We start from the raw sequence: 24,138 nt of genomic DNA, 5'->3' as shown, positions 1-24,138 counted from the left end.
TTATACAGTGTACATTTTATCCTAAATGAAGAACATTAAAAATACTCACTTGAAAATAAGTCATAAAAGTTAAATAGTGAACAAGGGACAAAGATTAAAGATAGTTGGACAGAAAGGGAGGAGGGATACAGTTACTTGGAAGAAGTAAGATAGAGAATAAAGCAAAGACAATGTCAAAAAGCAAGTCAGCTTAGCTGGCAATGTAACTGAGATATTAAGCAACTAAAGTTATTTTGTAATTGATGTATTGAGCAAGTAAAGTTATTTGATTTTAGTGCTGGAAGGCATAATTGTTACTGTTGAAATTTAAGAAAAGAGAAAACATGCTTTATTAGATAATGGCTTTTATAATTGACACTTTATTTTTTTTTTACTGATGTATAGTTGATATACAATGATGTGTTTCTGGTATACAGCAAAGTGGTTCAAATATATATATATATGTTTATTTTTCATGTTCTTTTCCATTATGGTTTATTATAGGCTATTGAATACAGTTCCCTGTGTTATATAATAGGACCTTGTTTATACATTCGATATTTTGCATAGCATATTTAAACACATCTAAGTATTGTTCAATTCTATAAGGCCAAATTATATACTGAACATTTGCAAACTTCTCAAATTTCACATGTTGTTTTCACAACCATATGAATGTACTTAATACTGTTGAACTGTACACTTAAAATGACTGAGTGGTAAATTTTATGTTACGTGTATTTAACCATGATTTAAAAATTTAAAGGAATCAAGAGTTGTAAGGATGGCACAAAATGACCTTTAGTAATTTGAAACCTCTTTCTCTCCACAGATAAAACCTAGACATACTTGATATTCTTGCCATAGTTAGTAGATACTTCTTTAAATAAAAAATAGTCGACAGTACTTCTCATCTCTGTGTTCTAGTGAAAAATAGTCACTAAATGTAAGTGATCACAAAGTCCCAGAATGCAAGGTCATTTTAGAGGACTTCTAAATATTCTATTCTTGCATTTTCCCAAGAAGAAAGTTATCTAGTTTTCTCCTAAGATAAATCAAAGTCCCTTGTGCTGCAGGAACTATTAATGGCTTACCTTCCTTCTCCTTTAGGACTGAAGAACACGGGACTAAGGCTATGCCTAACCATAACTTGCATGCGTGTGTGCTAAGTTTCTCAGTCGTGTCTGACTCTTCACGACCCTGTGGACTGTAGCCCGCCAGGCTCCTCTGTCCGTGGGATTCTCCAGGCAATACTGGAGTGGGTTGCCATGCCCTCTTTCAGGGGATCTTCCTCACCCAGGGATCTAACCCACGTCTCTTACATCTCCTGCACTGGCAGGCAGGTTCTATACCACTAACACCACCTGGGAAGCCCCAAACCATTACTTGCAGAAGGGCTTATACTATCCATTGTTAACATTTTTCCTTCTGAGATAATATTTCAACTCTCCATCCTTTCTAGATATATTGCGACTTTTAACACTTATTTATCTTTTCTTATTTTTATCTAGTTTTCTCTCATTTCCCCCAAATAGTGGCCCTTGAAAATATTTAAAATACTTACATCTGAGATTATAGTGAAAGATTGTGTCTTATTTTTCTATTAACTTCAACATAGAGGCATCTAACTCCTAGGTGATCTTTGACTATTAAATCTTACGTGACTACCATCATTCCTATACCCATTTGGACTAAATCAGACCTCTTTGACTCCTTCAATTGGCGAGACCAAGCATGTAAGCCTTCAGTAGTGGTCTTGGATGAAAATGAAAAGTTAAAGTGTTAGTCGCTCAGTCTTTGCAACGGCATGGACTGTAGCCCACGAGGCTCCTCTGTCCATGGGATTTCCCAGGCAAGGATACTGGAGAGGGTTGCCATTTCCTCCTCCAGGGGATCCTCCCAACCCAGGGATTGAACCTGGGTCTTCCACATTGCAGGTAGATTCTCTACCCCTGAGCCACCAGGGAAAAGGCCTAAATCTAGAGTCTGCTGCATTCACAGGCACAGTTTTGTTCTAACTCATGGACTGTTTGGCAGTACACCACGGGTTTGTCTGAACTTCTTGAACAACAGATCTCAAACTATTTGGAAATCAAAACACCAGGTCAAACAGTAGATAAAGTAGATATTTCCTTCCCCAATTTCTAGAGCCTTAAGAAGCAGAGCTCCCCTCTCCCCCCAAACCAGTGGGTGATGTGTCCCTCGCCGGAGCTGGACTGAAGACAAAAGTGGTAACACTGTGACTGTGGGTCCTCCCCGTGGTGGTCATGTAGCTGGTGGGGCTGTGACAGATTTGGATGTAGGACTGCAGTTGTAGGAAACACTAAGACTATGCTTAAGGTGAGTCTGCTCCTTAGCTTGTCCCAGCCACTGTTTTTTTTCAATGAATGAGTTTTTTTGAGAGAATTTTGTTTCAAATTGAAATTTATCATGTTCGTACCACCTATTAAGTACCACTCCAGTTTAATGTTTTTTGTATCGCAAGAGGTGACAGGTGGTCATTATCCAATTACCACTTGTATATTCCAGAAGAGAATCCATGTGAGTCCATTTCACATGTTAATTATACAGTAGTTTATTGCTTATTGCCTTTGATATACCATGTTTCTTAGATGAATAATAATATTCAAAGGTATGAGAATCATTTGAGTAGATGCTGCACAACACACAAAACTCTTACAAGGAAAAAGTCTAGTTTCTCATAAACACAAGTTTTTGCATAGAAGCAGTACTGAGAGAATAGCAGGGAACTGGTGGGCTGCAGAGAGAGAAAAAGATCAATTGATCCAGGGCGGGAAAGAGAGATTCAGTTCAGGAAAGATCACCCCTGAGAGGATGAGCCACTGATGGTTGGCAATTCAAAGCTGTGGCATCCATCAAGGGCAAAGGCTAGGTGCTGCCAGCCATGGAGATGACCCTTGGGAACAGCAGAGATGGCCTGTTTAGGGAAATGATGTACCCTGCCCCTTCAGGCCACCCTTGCAGAAGATGCTGAGACTTCTGTGTATCATTAGTCTGGTTTGACTAGACAATCTCTAGTCAATTCTTTCTGTTTGAGAATTCAGTCTTACGACCTGAGCAAGGAAACAGCATCATAATTTTCAGGCACTCTGGCAGCTTGGGCCCATGGCATAGGCTCTAAATAGTGAAATGGCTCTTAGGTTCCAAGCTGGGAGGGAATAATGAAAGGAAAATGAAATGCACATATTCTCTTTCAAAATAGTCCTACTTAGGGCCAGCCAACTCCATCTTTATCCTGTAGTAATTTTCCTACTTTCCCTAATACAGCAAACTGATTTATATCTGGCAAACAAATGATTATAAATTTGTCACTTGGGGTTCTGCATAAGATTTCAATAATATCTTAGTTATAAAGACAGTATTTTGCTTTTGTAAAATTAAACTTAGTTATTTAAAAACTTTATTATAGAAATTTTCAAATTTAATTTTAAATTAAATATTGTTTAATTCAATTTCTATTTATGTATTATTCAGCTCCAATACTTAATACTATATCCCAATCTTGTTTTGTTTGAAAACCACTTTCAGCCTCTGGATTATTAATCCCCTTGCCTTTGGTTTTGTTTTGATTTCCCCCTCATCCTAGTCACTGAATTATTTTCAAGAAAATCCTGGACTTATCAGTTTGTAGATACCATTAGCATACTTGAAAACAGTAATTCTCTCTCATGGAAGAATACTTAGTTAATATCAAATATCCAGTGTTCTAGATATCCTTCACTGTTTCATAAATTATTTTGCAGCCTCTTTATTCAAATCAAAATCTAAATAATGTCCACACATTGCCTTTGGCTAATAACTCAAAAGCCCCTCTCTCCAACATCTCTTTTAATCTACAGACTACTCTTCCTTCTGTATATTTCTTGCTATCCTTTTAAAAGAAACCATATCATTTGTTCTACAAAATTTATCACAGTCTTAATTTCTGTTGCCTACATAGTTTTTTTTAAAAAAACATGTTATCTCATTTTGTCTACACAACTACCTGATGAGGTAGAAGAGCTAGTTTCACCATTTAGCAAAGGAGTTGATCAGGGTACAGAGAGAGAAAGCAGTTTGTTCAAACTTGTAGTAAGTAGTTGAACCAAAAGTAGAATCCAGGAAACACATTTCTTAGACCAGAGAGCAGCTGTTTTTATCCAAACATTGAGCCTCTTATTTCATGAATTAAAACAGTATTAAAACACCAAAAATCCTGAAGAGGCTTTGAATAAAAAAAATTAAGGTGTTGGACCTCCCTGGTGCTCCACTGGGTAAGACTCTGCATTTCCAAGACAAGGGGAGCAAGTTTGACCCTTGGTTGGGGAACTGAGATCCTACGTGCTGCAAGGTGTGGCCAGAAAACTAATTAATATTTTAAAAATTAAGGTATTATTATAATTTTAATGTTTTGTGATTTCTTGAAAGGTATCCATGTACACTATTTAGGCACCATATTTCATGAATGGGAATCACTGAGCCTCAATATATGTATATATGTTTACTTGTCTGTAGTATATGTGCCTATATGACCCCCTTAAAACATTCTTTCATATCGTACACATGTTTGAGTATTTAAGTCTTAGTTTCTATACTAGATTATAAGCTTTTATATGCAAAGTAGTGTTAGTTTCTTTGCAATTTCTCATAGTCAAATATATGCGACTTATATTCAGGATTTTTGGTGTAAAACAAAGATAAAACAGACTGTGTGAATTCTCCTTCCATACTGGAGTAGAACAGAATTTTCTGAGTAATGAAATACTCAGAATGTCTCCGCTTATTTCTCACTGCCATCTACTGGTGTCTGATGTTATTTCTGCTTAAGCTCTTTCAGGGAAGTCTATCATAGGGACTTAATGGAGAAAAATAAGTTGTCATTCCCATGGATGGAGGAGCCTGGTGGGCCGCAGTCCATGGGGTCACTAAGAGTCAGACACGACTCAGCGACTTCACTTTCACTTTTCACTTTCATGCATTGGAGAAGGAAATGGCAACCCACTCCAGTGTTCTTGCCTGGAGAATCCCAGGGACAGGGGAGCCTGGTGGGCTGCCGTCTATGGGGTCGCACAGAGTTGGACACGACTGAAGCGACTTAGTAGCAGCAGCAGCAGCAGCAGCAGCAAAGTTGTGTCAGACTCTTTCCAACACCATGAACTGCAGCACTCCAGGCTTCCCTGTCCTTCACTATCTCCCGGAGTTTGCTCAAACTTATGTCCATTGAGTCAGCAGTGCCATCCAACCATCTCATTCTCTGTCGTTCCCTTCTCCTCTTGCTCTCAACCTTTCCCAGCATCATCAGGGTCTTTTCCCAATGAGTCAGTTCTTCGTGTCAGGTGGCCAAAGTATCAGAACTTCAGCTTCAGCACCAGTACTTCCAATGAATGTTTAGGGTTGACTTCCTGCAGGGTTGACTGGTTTGATCTCCCTGCTGTCCAAGGGACTCTCAAAGCATCACTTTTGCATAGTTTGAAAGCATCACTTTTGCAGCACTCAGCTTTCTTTATGTGCCAACTCTCACATCCATACATGACTACTGGAAAAACTATAGCTTTGACCAAGTGGATCTTTCTGCTTTTTAATACACTAAGTTTGTCATAGCTTCTCTTCCAAGGGGCCAAGTGTCTTTTAACTTTGTGGCTGCAGTCACCGTCTGCAGTGATTTTGGAGCCCCCCAAAATGAAATCTGACACTTCCCACTTTTTCCCCATCTATGTGCATGAAGTGATGGGATCTGATGCCATGCTCTTCATTTTTTGAATGCTGAGTTTTAAGCCAGCTTTTCACTCTCCTCTTTCACCTTCATTGAGAGGTTCTTTAGTTCCTCTTCACTTTCTGCCATTAAAGTGGTGTCATTTGCTTATTTGAGGTTGTTGATATTTCTCCTGGCACTCTAGACTCCAGCTTGTGAATCATCCAACCCAGCATTTTGTGTGATGTACTCTGTATATAAGTTAAATAAACATAGTGACAATATACAGCTTTGATGTACTCCTTTCCCAGTTTTGAACCAATTTGTTGTCCCAAGTCCAGTTCTGTTGCTTCTTGTCCTGCACATAAGTTTCTCAGGAGGCAGGTAAGGTGGTCTGGTATTCCCATCTCTTTAAGAATTTCCCAGTTTGTTGTGATCCACACAAAGTCTTTAGAATAATCAATGAAGCAGAAGTAGATTTATTTTTTTAAATTCCCTTGCTTCTTCTATGATCCAGTGGATGTTGGCTATTTGATCTCTGGTTCCTCTGCTTTTTCTAAATCCAGTTTGTATATCTGAAAGTTCTCGGTTCACTTACTGCTGAAGCCTAGCTTGAAGGATTTTGAGCATATTCTTTCTAGCAAGTGCTATGCTGTGCTTAGTCACTCAGTTATGTCTGATTCTTTGTGACACCATGGACTATAGCCCCACCCAACTCCTCTGTCTATGGAGATTCTCCAGGCAAGAACACTGGAGTGGTTTGCAATGCCTTCCTCCAGGGGATCTTCCCAACCCAGGGATCAAACCCAGGTCTCCCCAGTTGCAGATGGATTCTCTACTGACTGAGCCACCAGGGAAGCCCTAGAACACTGGAGTGGGTAGCCTATCCCTTCTCAACGGGATCTTCCCGACCCAGGGATCGAACCTGGGTCTCCTGCATTGCAGGCGGATTCTTTATCAGCTGACTTACCAGGGAAGCCTGCTAGCATGTGAAATGTGTACAGCTGTACGGTAATTTGAACATTCTTTGGCATTGCTTTTCTTTGGGATTGGAATGAAAACTGACTTTTTCCAGTCCCATGGCCACTGCTGAGTTTTCCAAATTTGCTGGCATATTGAGTGCAGCACTTTAACAGCATCACCTTTTAGGATTTGAAATTGCTCAGGTGGAATTCCATCACCTCCACTAGCTTTGTTCATAGTAATGCTTCCTAAGGCCCACTTGACTTCACACTCCAGGATGTCAGGCTCTATCTAGGTGAGTGATCACATCATCAGTGGTAATCTGGGTCATTAAGAGCTTTTTTGTACAGTTCTGAGTATTCTTGCCACCTCTTCTTAATCTCTTCTGCTTCTGTGAGGTCCTTACTATTTTTGTCCTTTATTTATTGTGCCCCTCTTTGCATGAAATGTTCCCTTGGTGTCTCTATTTTTCTTGAAGAGATCTCTAGTCTTTCCCATTCTATTGTTTCCCTCTATTTCTTTGCATTGTTCACTTAAGGCCTTCTTATCTCTCGTTGCTATTCTCTGGAATTCTTCATTCAGTGTGGTATATCTTTCCCTTTCTCCTCTGCCTTTCTCTTCTCTTCTTTTCTCAGCTATTTGTAAGGCCTCCTCAGACAGCCACTTTGCTTTCTTGCATTTCTTCTTCTTGGGGATGGTTTTGGTCACTAATTTCAGTGCAATGTTATGAACCTTGTCCATAGCTCTTCAGGCACCCTGTCTACCAGATCTAGTCCCTTGAATCTATTTATCACCTCCACTGTATAATCATAAGGGATTTGATTATGAAGTCATAAAAATTCTTTAAGAAGGCACCTTTCAAATGAAAACGTGTTTTCTTGATAAGTAAATCTATCTGACGTGTAAAATAAAAGTGACTACCTTCTAAAAATTTCCATAATATCTATGATACCCTCTAAGCATTATAAAAGTTGCTAAATTATCATCTGCTACTACTTTTGAGGTATAAAATGAATACAACTTCTAGCCAACAATTCTTATCACAGCTGAATTACTGGCAAATGAATTTTAGCAAATTTAACAATATAGACTGATACTTCCATTTATAATGTTTCCATATATTATTTATATTAGATACTATTATTATTAGATACTAATAATATTATACTTATATTTATATTTATTATTATTAGATATTAATATTATTTATATTAGATACTTCCATATCTAATATAAATAATGCATGCTGCAATGAACATGGGGGTGCAGATATCTTTTTGAACTAAGTGTTTTTATTTCCTTCAGATAAATACACAGAGGTAGAATTCTGAATCATAGAGTAATTCTGTTTTTAATTTTTAGGAATCCCCATACCATTTTCCATAGTGCCTGTGGCAGTGTTCATTTCTAGCATCAGTGGATGAGACTTCCCTTTTTTACTACCCCCTCATAAGCACTTGTTATTTTTCTGTCTTTGATGTCACCTCACACCTATTAGAATGGCTATTATCTCACTGCAGTTTTGACTTGCATTTCCCTCATGTCAGTGATGCTGAGCACCTTTTTATGTACTTGTTAAGTCAGTTTTATATTTTCTCTGGAAATATGTCTATTCAGATTCTTTGTTCATTTAAAAAAATCTTTTTTTTCCTCTTGATTTATATGAGTTCTTGATATATTTTAAATATTAACCCCTTATCAGATAATATGATTTGCAAACATTTTATAGCATTCTGCAAGGAGATCCAACCAGTCCATTCTGAAGGAGATCAGCCCTGGGATTTCTTTGGAAGGAATGATGCTAAAGCTGAAACTCCAGTACTTTGGCCACCTCATGCAAAGAGCTGACTCATTGGAAAAGACTCTGATGCTGAGGGATTGGGGGCAGGAGGAGAAGGGAACAATAGAGGATGAGATGGCTGGATGGCATCACTGACTCGATGGATGTGAGTCTGAGTGAACTCCGGGAGTTGGTGATGGACAGGGAGGCCTGGTGTGCTGTGATTTTTGGCGTTGCAAAGAGTCAGATGCGACTGAACTGAACTGGATAGGCTGCCTTTTCATTTTGTTGATAGTTTTCTTTGCTGCATGCATCAAAGTTGTTTTAGTTTGATGTAGTCCCAGCTGTTTATTTTTGCTTTTGTTGTCTTTGTTTTTCGTGTTAAGTGCAAAAAGTCATAACCAAGACAGATGTCAAGATGCTTACTTATGATTTCTTCTAGTTTTTATGATTTCAGGTCTCATGTTCAAGTCTTTAATCTATTTTGATTTTTATGTACAGTATAAGGTGGTGGTTCAGTTTCATTCTTTTGTATATGGCTGCCCAGTTTTCCCAACTCTACTTACTGAACACACTGTCCTTTCTCCATTGTATATTTTTTGCTCCTTTGTAATAAACTGACCATGTATGCATAGGTGTATTTCTGGGCTCTTGATTCCATTCCATTCATCTGTGTGTTGTTTTTATGCCAATAATACACTATTTTGGTTACTATAATTATGAAACATAGTCTTTCTCAAGATTACTTTGGCTATTTAGGGGTCTTTTGAGGTTCTGTACAAATTTTAATTCTGTGTGGTGCTGGAGCAGCGAGCAGCCGAGAGGAGCTACCCCACGTCCAAGGTCAGGAGCGGCAGGAGGGAGGAGATACACCCCACATCCAAGGTAAGGAGCAGTGGTTGCGCTTTGCTGGAGCAGCTGTGAAGAGAGACCCCACTTCCAAGGTGAGAGAAACCCCAGTAAGACAGTAGGCACTGAGAGAGGGCATCAGAGGGCAGACACTGAAACCACAATCACATCAACAGGCCAATCTAATCACACGGGCCACAGCCTTGTCTAACTCAATGAAACTAAGCCATGTGTGTGGGGCCGCTCAAGACAGACGGGTCATGGTGGAGAGATCTGACAGAATGTGGTCAGCTGGAGAAGGGAATGGCAAACAACTTCAGTATTCTTGCCTTGAGAACCCCATGAACAATATGAAAAGGCAAAAAGATAGGACACTGAAAGATGAACTCCGCAGGTTGGTAGGTGCCCAATATGCTACTGGAGATCAGTGGAGAAATAACTCCAGAAAGAATGAAGGGAAGGAGCCAAAGCAAAAACAATACCCAATTGTGGATGTAACTGGTGATGGAAGCAAGGTCCGATGCTGTAAAGAGCAATATTGCATAGGAACCTGAGATGTTAGGTCCATGAATCAAGGCAAATTCGAAGTGGTCAAACAGGAGATGGCAAGAGTGAACGCTGACATTCTAGGAATCAGCGAACTAAAATGAACTGGAATGGGTGAATTTAACTCAAATGACCATTATATCTACTACTGTGGGCAGGAATCCCTTAGAAGAAATAGAGTAGCCATCATAGTCCAAAATGTAATACTTGGATGCAATCTCAAAAATGACAGAATGATCTCTGTTATTTCCAAGGCAAACCATTCAATATCACCATAACCCAAGTCTATGCCCCGACCAGTAACACTGAAGAAGCTGAAGTTGAAGGGTTCTATGAAGACCTACATGACCTTTTAGAACTAACACCCAAAAAAGATGTCCTTTTCATTATACGGTAATGGAATGCAAAAGTAGGAAGTCAAGAAACACCTGGAATAACGGGCAAATTTGGCCTTGGAAGACAGAATGAAGCAGGTCAAAGGCTAATAGAATTTTGCCAAGAGAATGCACTGGTCATAGCAAACATCCTCTTCCAACAACACAAGAAGACTCTACACATGGACATCACCAGATGGCCAACACCGAAATCAAGACTGATTATATCCTTTGCAGCCAAAGATGGAGAAGCTCTATACAGTCAACAAAAACAAGACCAGGAGCTACTGTGCTTCAGATCATGAACTCCTTACTGCCAAATTCAGACTTAAATTGAAGAAAGTGGGGACAACCACTAGATAATTCAAGTATGACCTAAATCAAATCCCTTACAATTATACAGTGGAAGTGAGAAACAGATTTAAGGGACTAGATCTGATAGACAGAGTGCCTGATGAACTACGGATGGAGGTTTGTGACATTGTACAGGAGACAGGGAGCGAGACCATCCCCAAGAAAAAGAAATGCAAACAAGCAAAATGGCTGTCTGGGGAGGCCTTACAAATAGCTGTGAAAAGAGAAGCAAAAAGCAAAGGGGAAAAGGAAAGATATACCCATTTGAATGCAGAGTTCCAAAGAATAGCAAGGAGATATAAGAAAGCCTTCCTCACTAGTCAATGCAAAGAAACAGAGGAAAACAACAGAAAGGGAAAGACTAGAGATCTCTTCAAGAAAATTAGAGATACTAAGGGAACATTTCATGCAAAGATGGACTCCATAAAGGACAGAAATGGTATGGACCTAACAGAAGCAGAAGATATTAAGAAGAGGTGGCAAGAATACACAGAACTATACAAAATAGATCTTCACAACCCAGATAATTATGATGGCATGATCACTCACCTAGAGCCAGACATCCTGGAATGTGAAGTCAAGTGGGCCTTAGGAAGCATTACTATGAACAAAGCTAGTGGAGGTGATGGAATTCAAGTTGAGCTATGCCAAATCCTAAAGGATGATGCTGTGAAAGTGCTGCACTCAATATGCCAGCAAATTAGGAAAACTCAGCAGTGGCCACAGGACTGGAAAAAGTCAGTTTTCATTCCAATCCCAAAGAAAGGCAATGCCAAAGAATGCTCAACAATTGCACTCATCTCACATGCTAGTAAAGTAATGCTCAAAATTCTCCAAGCTAGGCTTCAGCAATACGTGAACTGTGAACTTCCAAATGTTCAAGCTGGTTTTAGAAAAGGCAGAGGAACAAGAGATCAAATTGCGAACATCCGCTGGATCATGGAAAAAGCAAGAGAGTTTCAGAAAATCACCTATTTCTGCTTTATTGTCTATGCCAAAGCCTTTGACTGTGTGGATCACAATAAACTATGGAAAATTCTTCAAGAGATGGGAATTCAGACCACCTGACCTGCCTCTTGAGAAACCTGTATGCAGGTCAGGAAGCAACAGTTAGAACTGGACATGGAACAACAGACTGGTTTCAAATAGGAAAAGGAGTACATCAAGGCTGTACATTGTCATCCTGGTTATTTGACTTATATGCAAGTACACTGTGAGAAACGCTGAAGCACAAGCTGGAATCAAGATTGCCAGGAGAAATCAATAACCTCAGATGTGCAGATGACACCACCCTTATGGCAGAAAGTGAAGAGGAACTAAAAAGCCTCTTGATGAAAGTGAAAGAGGAGAGTGAAAATACTGGCTTAAAGCTCAACATTCAGAAAACGAAGATCATGGCATCCGGTCCCATCACTTCATGGCAACTAAATGTGGAAACAGTGGCTGACTTTATTTTTGGGGGCTCCAAAATCACTGCAGATGGTGACTGCAGCCATGAAATTAAGACGCTTACTCCTTGGAAGGAAAATTATGACCAACCTAGACAGCATATTAAAAAGCAGAAGCATTACTTTGCCAACAAAGTTCTGTCTAATCAAGGCTGTTGGTTTTCCAGTAGTCATGTATCATTGTGAGAGTTGGACTGTGAAGAAAGCTGAGTGCTGAAGAATTTATGCTTTTGAATTGTGGTGTTGGAAGAGACTCCTGAGAGTCCCTTGGACTGCCAGGAGATCCAACCAATCCATCCTAAATGAGATCAGTCCTGGGTGTTCATTGGAAGGACTGATGCTAAAGCTGAAACTCCAGTACTTTGGCCTCCTGATGCAAAGAGCTGACTCATCTGAAAAGACCCTGATGCTGGGAAAGATTGAGGGCAGGAGGAGAAGGGAACGACAGAGAATGAGATGGTTGGATGGCATCATCCAACTCAATGGATGAATTTGAGTAAACTCTGGGAGTTGGTGATGGACAGGGAGGCCTGGCATGCTGCAGTCCATGGGGTCACAGAGTCAGACACAACTGAGTGACTGAACTGAACAAATTTTAAGACTGGTTGTATTGCTCTGGATAATGTCATTGGAATTTTGATATTGCAGAGTCTACAGATTGCTATGCATAGTATGGACATCTTAACAATATTCTTCCAATCCATGAACATGAGATCTGAGTCTTTTCAATTTTTTTCAATATAGTTGTTAGTGTACAGGTCTTTAACCTTCTTGGTTAAATTTATTTCTGCTGCTGCTGCTAAGTCGCTTCAGTACTGTCCAACCCTGTATGACCCCATAGACGGCAGCCCTCCAGGCTCCCCCGTCCCTGGGATTCTCTAGGCAAGAACACTGGAGTGGGCTTCCATTTCCTTCTCCAAATTGAAAGTGAAGTTGCTCAGTCGGTTCCAGCTAGATACCCTTTTTTGATGCAATTGTAAATGGGATTGTTTTCTTAACTTCTCTCACAGTTTGTTACTGTGTAGAAATGGAACTGCCTTTTGTGTATTCATTTTGTATCCTTCAATTTTACTAATTTATTAGTTCTAACAGTTCCCCCCCCCCCACCCCAGTAGAGTCGTCAGGGTGTTCTATATATAACATTCTTGCCTAATGGCTTTGGCTAGAGCTTCCAGTTTTGTACTAAATAAAAATGGCAAGGGGGAGCATCCTTATCATGATCTTGATCTTAGAGAAAAAGCTTTAAACTGTTCACCAGTGAGTATGCTGTTAGCTCGTCATACATAGCCTTTGTTATGTTGAGGTACAATTCCTTTGATACCTGCCGGGAGCCAGCGTGAGGAATCCCACCCATGACAAGGTCATGTGGAAGGAAGCCTGACATATGCAAGGACGTGATCAGACTTCAGGGGTTCCCCCTGGAATTTCCTGAGCATGTACCCCCAAAACCAAAAATCTGCTGGCCTTTGTACTCTGCTTTTCCACTCTTCTGATATTCTCTGGAAAAAGTCAACTCAGGGCTTTAGTCTTCTGCATTTGAAAGGGATGTTTCAGTTAAACCCCCTCTGATAGCTCTCTAGCTTGCCTAACAGGTTCCCCAGACCTCTTACAGCTTGTGAATTGCTTGCAGCCCCCCAACCGTGAGAGGCACAAAGCTTAAAAGCATCTTAAAGATACAGAGCCTTTTCTAAAGAGTTAAAAATTATATTGGTAGAGGGTGTTCACTGTAGACTCCATGACTGCTGCCAGGCCTCCATATTCTTTATCTTTTAGGCACCTGGGAGGATGTTAATCAATGTAAATAGGATATGGAAAAAGATATATAGTAGTTTTGATGTTAGCAACACTAGACTTTTGAGTTAATTACTTCTCTTTGTAATATATCACTGCACTCCTCTTGTGTTCTTGCTATGTAAGAATGTAACTTTATTTAGTGCTTTCTGAGAGTGGCACCAGACTTTGGGAAGATCAACACAAATAAGTCTTCTGGTTGACAAACCCTTATCAGAAAAAAGGCTGTAAAATGTTAATTGGCCCTTTTTGGCCAGAAGATGATGTAAATCACCTGAGACTTGTATATACAATTAGGTATGCAGAGAGAAAAGCCTGGTTTTGATGAGTCTGGGCTGCTAACACTGCATCATTTTGTATTACCCATTGATCTCTATGTACAATCTAAAAGGTATAAAAGGCCTTTCTAGACAATAGAGGCCAGAGCCAGGCACTGAACTGGTTTCCCCCGTGTCTCCTCTTTACTCTAATTTCAGGCTGAATTCCCATCTGGGGCGTGGAGGCTCACCATGTCTACTTACTTGTCCTGGCTTCTAAGATCCGTAAGAGAGAGAACGCCCAAGGCGGGGCACTCTCCGATATTCAAATGGACGCCAGTGGCCTAACGTAGATGGTGCAAGCTCCTTGTCTGGAACTTTATTGGCTTTCCACGTAAACCAAGTTATTCAGCCTCTTTTCTCCACTTAATTTTCCTACTACACTATTTCTTCCTAATCTAATCTTATATTATTTAACAAATAAGTCTTTCCTCGCCAACGCTGTCCCCGCTTCGAATTCCCTGGATCCACCGGGGCTGGACCCTGGCAGATACCTACTTTTTTGAGTTTTTAAATTAAGAATAGATGTTGAATTTGATCATATGATTTTTATATTTCATGTTTTAAAATGTGATTTGTAGGTGATTTGCAGATGTTGAGCCATCCTTGCATCTCTGGAATATAGCCCACTTGACCATGGTGTTTGCTCATTTTACTGTATTTTTGAATTAGGTTTGATAATCTTTTGTTGAGGATTTTTGTATTTCTGTTCATTAGGGATATTGGCCTGTAATTTTCCTTTCTTACATTGGCTTGTAACTTTCCTTTCCTTGACTGGTTTTTGTACTGGAGTAATGCTAAACTCCTAAACTGAGTTTAGAAGTTTCCCTTTTCTATTTTTGGACGAGTTTGAGAAAGGTTGTCACCTGGTCTTGGACTTTTGTTTGCTGAAGTTTCAGATTACTGATTCAACCTCCTTATTTGTAATGGGTCTGTTCAGATTTCCTGTATCTTACTAAATTGTATGTTCTAGGAATTATCCTTTCTTCTCATTTATTCAAAGTTTTATCAATTTTATCTTTCCAACAAACCATCTCAGTTTCTGTTGTCTTTTTAGTCTCCATTTCTGCTCTGATATTTGTTTTCTTCCTACTACCTTAGACTTTGTTCTTGTTTTTCTAGTTCCTTTAGGGGTAATTAGGCTGCTTGAGAATTTTGTTTCCTGTTTTCTTTTACTGTAGACTTCTTATCACTGTTTGCTTCTTAGACTTGCAGCATCCTATGACTTTTGGTATTTTGCATTTCCGTTTGTCTCAAGTTTTGTTTTTAATTTTCCTTTTGATTTCTTCTTTGACCCATTTGCTGTTCAGGAAACTGTTGTTTAATCTCCACACATTTGAGAATTTTCCAGTCTTTCTTTTATACTTGGGCTCTAGTTTCCTACCATTTTGGTCAGAGAAAATGCTTGATATGATTTCAAACTTCTTAAATTTATGAAGCCTTTTATTCATGGCCTAACATATGATCCACCCTGGATAATGTTCTATGTACGTTTGAAAAGAATGTGTATTTTTCTGCTTTTGGATGAAACGTTAAGTCCATCTGCCCTAACGTGTTTAAAAGCCCAGTGATTACAATGTTTTCCCATTCCTTAAGTTTGAGACTACCTGTGTCCTTAAGGCTGAAGTGAGTCTCTTCAGTAGCATACAGTTGGGTCTTATTACAATTTACATCTTTTTATCTTGTATATCCATTAGGAAATTATTGTAATTCATTATGGTTACTTTTGTCTTTTAACCTTCACAACTAGATTTGTAAATGATAAACTCACCAGCATTAGAGTATTCCAAATTAACTATATATTTACCTTTACCAGTGAGATTTATATTTTCATTTTTCCTCTTACTAATTAATGCCATTTTGTGCATGCTCAGTCATGTCTGACTCTCTGTGACCCCATGAATTATAGCCCACCAGGCTCCTCTGTCCATAGGATTTTCCAGGTGAGAATACTATAGTGGGTTGCCATTTCCTTTTGCAGGGGATCTTCCTGACCCAGGTATCTATCTTGCATCTCTTGCATTAGCAGGCAGATTCTTTCCACTGTGCCACCTAGGAAGCCCTACTTCCATTTTAGTTCACCTTAAAGAGCTCCCTTTAACATTTGTTATGAGGCCTGTCTAGTGGTGATGATGTCCTTAGCTTTTGCTTTTCAAGAAAACTCTTCAATTCTGAAGGACAACTTTTGCCAGTTTATTTCCTTTCAGCATGTTGAATACAACATGTCACTCCCACCTGGCCTGCAAAGTTTCTGCTGAAAAATCCATTTATAGTTTTACTGGGGTTCCCTTCTATGGAACAAGTTTTTTTTTTTCCTCTCTCTTGCTGTTTTTAAGATTCTGTCTTTTGCAATTTATGATAAGTTGTCTTAGTATGGGTCTCTTTAGATCGTATTTAGAACTTTGAGCTTCCTGGATCTGGGTGTCTTTTTAACCTCAGGTTAGTAAAGCTTCAGTTCAGTTCAGTTGCTCAGTTGTGTCTGACTCTTTGCGACCGCATGAATCACAGCACACCAGGCCTCCCTGTCCATCACCATCTACCAGAGTTCACTCAGACTCATGTCCATCGAGTCTGTGATGCCATCCAGCCATCTCATCCTCGGTCATACCCTTCTCCTCCTGCCCCCAATCCCTCCCAACATCAGAGTCTTTTCCAATGAGTCAACTCTTCGCATGAGGTGGCCAAAGTACCGGAGCTTCAACTTTAGCATCATTCCTTCCAAAGAAATCCCAGGGTTGATCTCCTTCAGAATGGACAGGTTGGATCTCCTTGCAGTCCAAGGGACTCTCAAGAGTCTTCTCCAACACCACAGTTCAAAAGCATCAATTCTTTGGCACTCAGCCTTCTTCACAGTCCAACTCTCACATCCATACATGACTACTGGAAAAACCATAGCCTTGACCAGACGGACCTTAGTTGGCAAAGTAATGTATCTACTTTTGAATATGCTATCTAGGTTGGTCATAACTTTTCTTCCAAGGAATAAGAGTCTTTTAATTTCATGGCTGCAGTCACCATCTGCAGTGATTTTGGAGCTCAAAAAAATAAAGTCTGACATTGTTTCTACTGTTTCCCCATCTATTTCCCATGAAGTGATGGGACCAGATGCCATGATCTTCGCTTTTGAATGTTGAGCTTTAAGCCAACTTTTTCGCTCTCCTCTTTCACTTTCATCAAGAGGTTTTTTAGCTTCTCTTCACTTTCTGTCATAAGGGTGGTGTCATCTGCATATCTGAGGTTATTGATATTTCTCCCGGCAATCTTGATTCCAGCTTGTGTTTCTTCCAGTCCAGCATTTCTCATGATGTACTCTGCATAGAAGTTAAATAAGCAGGGGGACAATATACAGCCTTGACATACTCCTTTTCCTATTTGGAACCAGTCTGTTGTTCCATGTCCAGTTCTAACTGTTGCTTCCTGACCTGCATACAGGTTTCTCAAGAGGCAGGTCAGGTGGTCTGGGATTCCCATCTCTTGAAGAATTTTCCACAGTTTATTGTGATCCACACAGTCAAAGGCTTTGGCATAGTCATTAAAGCAGAAATAGATTTTTTCTGGAACTCTCTTGCTTTTTCCATGATCCAGCGGATGTTGGCAATTTGATCTCTGGTTCCTCTGCCTTTTCTAAAACCAGCTTGAACATCAGGGAATTCATGGTTCACGTATTGCTGGAGCCTGGCTTGGAGAATTTTGAGCATTATTTTACTAGCATGTGAGATGAGTGCAATTGTGCGGTAGTTTGAGCATTCTTTGGCATTGCCTTTCTTGGGGATTGGAATGAAAACTGACCTTTTCCAGTCCTGTGGCCATTGCTGAGTTTTCCAGATTTGCTGGCATATTGAGTGCAGCACTTTCACAGCATCATCTTTCAGGATTTGAAACAGCTCAACTGGAATGCCATCACCTCCACTAGCTTTGTTTGTAGTGATGCTTTCTAAGGCCCACTTGACTTCACATTCCAAGATGTCTGGCTCTACATTAGTGATCACATCATCATGATTATCTGGGTCGTAAAGATCTTTTTTGCACAGTTCTTTCGTGTATTCTTGCCACCTCTTCTTAATATCTTCTGCTTCTGTTAGGTCCAGACAATTTCTGTCCTTTATCGAGAACATGTTTGCATGAAACGTTCCCTTGGTATCTCTAATAATCTTGAAGAGATCTCTAGTCTTTCCCATTCTGTTCTTTTCCTCTATTTCTTTGCACTGATCGCTGAAGAAGGCTTTCTTATCTCTTCTTGCTATGCTTTAGAACTCTGCATTCAGATGCTTATATCTTTCCTTTTCTCTTTGCTTTTCACCTCTCTTCTTTTCACAGCTATTTGTAAGGCCTACCCAGATAGCCATTTTGCTTTTTTGCATTCCTTTTCCATGGGGATGGTCTTGATCCCTGTCTCCTGTACAATGTCACGAATCTCATTCCATAGTTCATCAGGCACTCTATCAGATCTAGGCCCTTAAATCTATTTCTCACTTCCACTGTATAATCATAAAGGATTTGATTTAGGTCATACCTGAAAAGTCTAGTGGTTGTCCCTACTTTCTTCAATTTAAGTCTGAATTTGGTAATAAGGAGTTCATGATCTGAGCCACAGTCAGCCCCTGGTCTTGTCTTGTTGACTGTATAGAGCTTCTCCATCTTTGGCTGCAAAGAATATAACCAATCTGATTTCGGTGTTGACCATCTGGTGTTGTCCATGTGTAGAGTCTTCTCTTGTGTTGTTGGAAGAGGGTGTTTGCTATGACCAGTGCATTTTCTTGGCAAAATTCTATCAGTCTTTGCCCTGCTTCATTCCACATTCCAAGGCCAAATTTGCCTGTTACTCCAGGTGTTTCTTGACTTCCTACTTTTGCATTCCAGTCCCCTATAATGAAAAGGACATCTTTTTGGGGTGTTGGTTCTAAAAGGTCTTGTAGGTCTTCATAAAACTGTTCAACTTCAGTTTCTTCAGCGTTACTGGTTGGGGCATAAACTTGGATAGCTGTGATATTGAATGGTTTGCTTTGGAGACGAACAGAGATCATTCTGTCATTTTTGAGATTGCATCAACATTTCGGACTCTTTTGTTGACCATGATGGCTACTCCATTTCTTCTGAGAGATTCCTGCCCACAGTAGTAGATATGGTCATCTGAGTTAAATTCACCCATTCCAGTCCATTTTAGTTCGCTGATTCCTAGAATGTCAACGTTCACCCTTGCCATCTCTTTTTTGACCACTTCCAATTTGCCTTGATTCATGGACCTGACATTCCAGGTTCCTATGCAATATTGCTCTTTACAGCATTGGACCTTGGTTCTATCACCAGTTACATCCACAGCTGGGTATTGTTTTTGCTTTGGCTCCATTCCTTCATTCTTTCTAGAGTTATTTCTCCACTGATCTCCAGTAGCATATTGGGCACCTAATGACCTGGGGAGTTCCTCTTTTGGTATCCTATCATTTTGCCTTTTCATACTGTTCATGGGGTTCTCAAGGCAAGAATACGGAAGTGGCTTGCCATTCCCTTCTCCAGTGGACCACATTCTGTCAGACCTCTCAAACATGACCCGCCCGTCTTGGGTTGCCCTGCAGGCATGGCTTGGTTTCATTAAGACAAAGCTGTGGTCGTAGTGTGATTAGACTGACTAGTTTTCTGTGAGTATGGTTTCAGTGTGTTTGCCCTCTGATGCCCTCTTGCAACACCTACCATCTTACTTGGGTTTCTCTTACCTTGGGCGTGGGGTATCTCTTCATGACTGCTCCAGCAAAGCACAGCCGCTGCTCCTTACCTTGGACGAGGGGTATCTCCTTACTGCCGCCGTTCCTGACCTTCAACGTGGGATAGCTCCTCTAGGCCCTTCTGTGCCTGCGCAGCCACCGCTCCTCAAGTTGCCCCTCCGGGCCGCAGGCCCTGGCCTTGGGCTCGGGGTGGCTCCTCAGGGTCACTGCCCCTGGCCTCGGGTGCAAGGTGGCTTCTCCTGGCCGCCCCTGACCTCAGACGTGGGGTAGTGTCAGGGAGTACCTTTATGGTAATAGCATTTATTTCATCAAGATCTCTTTCTAAAGTTTTCTTGTGTCCTTTTGTTTGGAACATAGTCCTTTGTTTCATTTTCTTTGACTCTGTGTTGGTTTCTATAAGGAGTACTTTTGTGTAGGTTAATCTTATCGTTTAACCATGCCCTAGCCCTTGGCTCTAATACCTTTGTGATCATTCAAGCAAACTTTTTTTCTCAGTGGCTCTCAGTAGTGGAGGTGTACCAAGACCTTGTCAGTGTCCCAAAGAGGAGGATCTTATTCAGCACTTGGATGCAGGCTGATTGGAAACTGTATTCTCAGGCAGCAGACTGTAGAGTACACAAACAGACCACTTTTAGGGGGAGACTGGGAGATGGTCTTTGCTCTCTTTGCACTGAGGCTTGAAGGGACAGTGCGTTATGGACTATTTGCTATAGTCCTACAGGATTCACAAGCACTGCTGCCACCAGAGCCAGGTGATCAGTCCCATGGGTGGCAACCACAATAGCTGGGGCGCCAGACATTTGCACAAGCTCCTTCCCAGGAAGTTCTGGTGATCTGGAGTGAGGTAGAGGGACAGCACACGTCTGCACAACCTCCAGGGTCTCTGCAGAGTAAGGAAGCCTGTTCTTCAGGTTAAAGAATTTAAGATAAGCCAACAGGCCTGTTTTACAGTAAGACTGGGCAGCTTCAGGATATTCCCTTTGGGCTAAGCCTTGGGGGATTAGCCACAGTGAGTCCATACAAGACTGTGAGGAACTGCTTCTCAGACTGCACTAGCTCGCAGGTCTGAGAGACGCAAGCCCTTGCTGGCTTTCAAAGCTGCATGTTTTAGGGGTCCATCTCTCCAAGTCTTAAAAGCTACAGCATAAGCTGTGGGGTCCAAACCTTTTGATCCTTAGGAGAAACTTGTAGTCTGAGACCCCCCTGGTTGGGTCACTGTGTCAGGTGGGGTTTATGATGAGACTGTGTCTTCAGCCTCTCCTACCCATTCCAATGTGGACTTTTTCTCATCCCCCTGATGTGTATAAAGTTACTCAGCTAGATTCTGGATTTCTTTCAGATAGAACTGTTCTGTATGCAGATGTTATTTGTCCATGGGAGGAGGTGAATTTGGGAGTCATCTTGTACTGGAACCTATGATTATTTTTTCTACTGAGCTATTTTACTTATCCACTTTTGAATCTTAGGCAAACAAACTAATTTAGAGCAGAACAGAACATTTCAAATATGATTACAAATTTTCAGAGCAGGCTGCTAAGACATCCACTCCAGTGACAAGATAATGCAAGCAAATGATCAAGACACCACATTTTGGGATTTATTATTGAAATGGCCCTGTTTGACATCAGCCTCCATCCATTATTCTGGTGAGTTACTGCTCATAAAATATACCCATCAAGGAGACAGCTGTCCCTTGAATAATGTGGGGACAGCAGAGTCAAAAACCCATGTATAACTTTATAGAGTTGGTACTATGTATCTGAAATTCTGCAGCCAACCATGGATTATGTACTGTAGAACCTATTTATTGAAAAAGATCTGCATGTGACTGAACCTGTGTTTTTGAAAGGTCAATTGTTGTTGAGTCACCCAGTCAGGTCTCTTTGCGACCTAAATGCAAATCGAATGTTAAATATATATATAAAAAAGACTCAAGTCAGTAAATCACTAACATTGTTACATATGATCAATAATTTATACTCAGCATGGTGGCTGACCTACAAGTGTTGTACTGATGTACAAGCACTAAGTGACTTTGTGCTAAGTCATTTCAGTGGTGCTCGTGTGACCCTACGGACTGTAACAGCCCTCCAGGTTCCTCTTCATGGGATTCTCCAAGCAAGAATACTGGAGTGGGTTATCATTTCCTTCTCCAGGGGACCTTCCCAACCCAGGGATCGAACCTGTCTCTCTTACATCTCCGGCATTGGCAGGTGGGTTCTTTACCACTAGCGCCACCTGGGAAGCCCCAAAATATGGAACACTTAATGAATTTGCATGTCACTGTTGTGCAGTTGCCATTAAAACCTTTAATTCTCCCGGCTGTCTTTAAATACCCAATGATACTGATATGATTATAGAAAGTTCTGATGTATGTTACTTTTATGATACATATTACTTAATATGTCTCCCAGGTAGCCCTGGTTTTTGAGCTTATTCCACAGGCACTTACTTAGGCCTAACTATGGGATAGAGAATATTTACTATTTCATTTACTCCAATACTCTTGCCTGGAAAATCCCACGGACGGAGGAGCCTGGTAGGCTGCAGTCCATGGGTCACTAAGAATCGGACACGACTGAGCAGTCTTCACTTCCACTTTTCACTTTCATGTCTTGGAGAGGGAAATGGCAACCCACTCCAGTATTCTTGCCTGGAGAATCCCAGGGACGGGGGAGCCTGGTGGGCTGCCTTCTATGGGGCTGCAGAGAGTCAGACATGACTGAAACAACTTAGCAGTAGCTGTTACTGCCTTTAAGATGTTTCTCAACAAGTAAGTCTGGAATTCTTAAATAGATAATAGTATAGGTACCTATAAGCTTGTTCATGGATTCTGTCAGAACTGTGAATGGACAGACAGTAAGGAGACAGGGCTAAGTCTTGTGTTTAGTTTACTTTTGCACACTCCTCAGTGTCCAGCATGGTACTTGTACAAGTTCAGTAAATATTAACAAAACTTCTTTAGGCATTCCATTTTGGAATTCTTGTAGAAACAAGTCAAGTTTTGGAGATCTTCTAGTGTTTGTAAATTTAATAAATGAAATGCACTTGCCATTACTAATTGTAAGTTAGAAAAAAAGAAGCTGAGTTAAAATTAAGGTTAGAAGTGGTGATGTCCTGTATGTGCTTACATGTATAAAGTGGAATTCAAAAGGAGTTAAAAGATACATGAGAAATAATATGGGAGAATATATGAAGAATAAGGTTAGACTTGACAATGAAAAAAACCTGATCACTTTTTGGATAAGTTGCAGTTGTAAATTAAACCTTTATGAGGACATTTTGGGGAATGGGGTAAAGTGATATTAAAAAAAAACACCAAAAACTCTCCCAATATAATAAAGCATAATTCAAATAGGTTTATGAGGAAATTTTAAGTTTTTAAAATAATTTGTTGACCTCTTGGTTAACTGGGATTTTTACCATTCCATATACTCTGCAATATAACTAAACAATTACATGTTACAATGTTTTGTTAATGTGTAATGAAAAAGTAATTGGATTCTTTGAGTATGAACTACTAAGAAATGAAAAGATCCCATTCTTAGATGTTTATACTTGATTTTCTTATAGAAATAACTTCAGTTATTATGCCAATATTTATCTGAAAATGGCAGCCTCCAACAGTAAGTAATTGAAATAACCACAGTATCATTATGAGTTATAGTGAAACAAACAAAATTTTTCCTTCTTGACTAATAAAGTTTGGAAGAGTGAAAAACCACAACTATGAAGGAAAAAAGGCAAATGTAAATGAAGGATGCACATCAAAGCCCCGGAGCTAAAAATGAATTATTAGAAAGATGCTTCAAAAAACCAGTTACCATCACAGGGAAAAACTATTGTGAAAGCAGCTCAAAAAATAAACGGAACACTTATCTTTAAAACACAGAAATACTTGAGATAGTTTACAATGCCCAGTTAATTACTATATATATATATATATATTCCCCCCCTCAGGTATTTATGAATACTGTATAAGTCAATAGGATTTGTTTACTCACTGTTAGAAAAACTTTTTCTCACATGTAAAAAATTACAACCAATTCTTCAACCTTTAGAAAGATGTTTTTCCCACATTTTGAATGTTTTTTTAAATGAAATGATACATGGTCAGGGCATCAATCTCAGATACTTTTTAGAAGAGGTGACTGGAAACCAAGTTCTCTTTACAGGCCAGCTCCAAAACGGTAAGTGATAAAATACACTTTTAGCACTTAGGCCAGCCAGCCTAACACCTTTCTGGGAGTCAGCAATCTGCGGCCCACAGGCTGAATGTGGCTTGTGGCCTATTTATACACAGCCCTGAGTCAAGAATGATTTTT

The sequence above is a fragment of the Oryx dammah genome, unplaced genomic scaffold (genome assembly GCF_014754425.2).
Source record: "Oryx dammah isolate SB20612 unplaced genomic scaffold, SCBI_Odam_1.1 HiC_scaffold_27, whole genome shotgun sequence".
Lineage (NCBI taxonomy): Eukaryota > Metazoa > Chordata > Mammalia > Artiodactyla > Bovidae > Oryx > Oryx dammah.
This window is presented reverse-complemented; position numbering follows the sequence as displayed.